The following is a 1200-nucleotide window of genomic DNA, read 5'->3' as shown; positions in this document are numbered from 1 at the left end:
TAATTAGAATTTTTCTTATTAAGAACTCGAAAAAATTATTGCCTCTTTATTCTAAAAATCTACTATTTTATTCATGTTTGATGATGATGAGAAAAATAAATTATAGCTTAATTGGAAATAAAATCAGAATAGACATACTAATTACTACTACTACTATATAATTTCTAAGGTAGAATCCTATAATAATACTATCACAGAGTTAATGCTGGAATTAGAACTTAACAACCTGTATTTTGGGAAGTGGATGTTCCTCTAGTCTGTGGGGTGCCTTCAAGAATTAATTTTTGACGCTTCAGCTCCCTTAAGTTCACATCCTTGCTCTTCCTGTTCCCTTAGGTGCCATGATCTTAATGAGTTTTAGCTCAGTAATCATGGCAAATCACACCAAACTTAGAGGTTTGCTTGTCCTCAAGCAAAAGAAAGGAAAGGAGAGGAATAGAAGGAGAGGCAGTTTCGAAAAAAAAATAAGATGAGTTGAGAAAGATATGAGAAGAAGTTAAAAAGATTTGAAAAAGAATTGGATTGGAAAAAGATTTGTGTTTATGAATTAAGATATATTTAATATTTTTGAAAAAGGGATTTTAGAAATTAGGATTTTTAGAAAACTAATTTGATTTGAGGGATGACAATTTGAAACATGTTTATGCAAGAAATCATGAATTGAAACATAAAAATTAAAAAATTTGTGAAGAAAAACGAATTTTACCTCCTCCCCACCATCCTGGCGTTAAACGCCCAACTGGTGCATGTTTTGGGCGTTTAACGCCGAATTGTTGCTTCTCCTGGGCGTTCAACGCCCAGCTGATGCTTCTTTCTGGCGTTGAACGCCCAGATGGCTACCCTTACTGGCGTTGAACGCCCAGTGGGTGCTTCTTTTGGGCGTTCAACGCCCAAAATGTTTCTTACTGGCTTTTTCACGCCAGTGGGCTTCCAAATTTCCCTGTAACTGTGAATTCAATCAATTGCTATTTTTACCCTTTGAAGATACCTAGACTCATACCTGTAAAAAAAGGAAATTTATTTAATTAGTAAATAAACTTTGTAAATGGCTGGGTTGCCTCCCAGCAAGCGCTTCTTTATTGTCTTTAGCTGGACTACCACTGAGCTCTAATCAAGTCTCAGTTTTGAGCATTCTTGCTCGAAGTTACTTTCAAGATAATGTTTAATTCTCTGTCCATTAACAATGAACTTTTTGTTAGA

Source organism: Arachis duranensis, chromosome 3 (assembly GCF_000817695.3).
Source record: "Arachis duranensis cultivar V14167 chromosome 3, aradu.V14167.gnm2.J7QH, whole genome shotgun sequence".
NCBI classification, from domain to species: Eukaryota; Viridiplantae; Streptophyta; class Magnoliopsida; order Fabales; family Fabaceae; genus Arachis; species Arachis duranensis.
Note: the sequence above shows the minus strand (reverse complement) of the source record.